Consider the following 1263-nt stretch of genomic DNA (forward strand, 5'->3'; position numbering starts at 1 on the left):
CACAATGTGACTTTAAAGTACACCGGTGCTGATGGGTGTTTTGTCAATTTGACACAAGACAGAGAAGAAGGAACCACAAGATTGGTCCTGTCTGTTCAAGGAAGCTTCCATCAAAATCCAAAAGGCCAGGGTTTGGAGAGCATCCAGGTTGCTAAACTCATGTAGCTTTCTGTAAGGAGGTGTGTTTAGTGAGGGCATAGAAGCTTCCACCCCTCACCCATACCCTGCCCTGTGTATCCTTCTATCTGGCTGCTCATCTGTATCCTTTAAAAGGTCTCTGATTGTAATCAGTTTCCTTGAGTTCTGTGAGCCCTCCTAGCAAATGAACTGGATCTAAAGAGTGGAGTCTTAGGAACTTCTGACTTATGGTCCGTCAATCAGAAACACAAGGAAAACACCTACGGCTTTTGCTTACATCTTAAGTAAGGGCAGACATGAGGGACTGGGCCCTAATTGTGTGGGCCTGGTACTTACTATCTCCGGCTGTAAAATGTCAGAGTTGAGTGAAAGGATATCTAGGTGGTGTCTGCACTTCCTGGGTATGTGGAGAACAGTCCTCCCCACAGAAAGCTGTGTGAGCCTACGGGAGAATGGGGACCCTCTGGTCATTTGATTACTGTTGAGTTTGCTGTTAGTGTATATCAGCTACAGTCTGTCATCAGATCTGGATTTTAGAAATATTTTCTTCCAGTCTGTGGCTTTCCCCAGCATTCTCTTTAGACTTATTTCAAAGGGGAAATATTTCTAATCTGTGGGATTAATCTAATATTTCTAATCCTGTTCTTTCTTTTGGAAGGTAAACGGTGCTGTGTATGCATCTCAGATCTATGACCCTGCCAGCTGTTTTAGCCAGTTTGTTGAGGAACCTGTCCTTGCTTCTTCATCCAGCAGCAGTTGGTAGCATCTGTAGGCCTTTATGGGCTGTATGACAATGTTCCCACTGCTTTGCAGGCACTCTCTTTATGACCGTCTTGTCTGCTGTATTGTGATGGCTCTCCTGGGCCTTTCGATTTTCTACGTAAACTTCAGAATTAGTTCGTTAATTCCACAGACTAATTTACTGGGATTTGATCAGTACTTCATTAAGTCCATACAGTGAGTCAGAGGAATTAACATTTTAAGAATCTTGAGGGGCTGGTGAGCTGGCTCAGTGGTTAAGAGTGCCGACTGCTCTTCCAAAGGTCCTGAGTTCAAATCCCAGCAACCACATGGTGGCTCACAACCATCGGTAACACACTACAGTGTACTTACATATAATAAATA

This window comes from Mus caroli, chromosome 14 (genome assembly GCF_900094665.2).
Source record: "Mus caroli chromosome 14, CAROLI_EIJ_v1.1, whole genome shotgun sequence".
NCBI classification, from domain to species: Eukaryota; Metazoa; Chordata; class Mammalia; order Rodentia; family Muridae; genus Mus; species Mus caroli.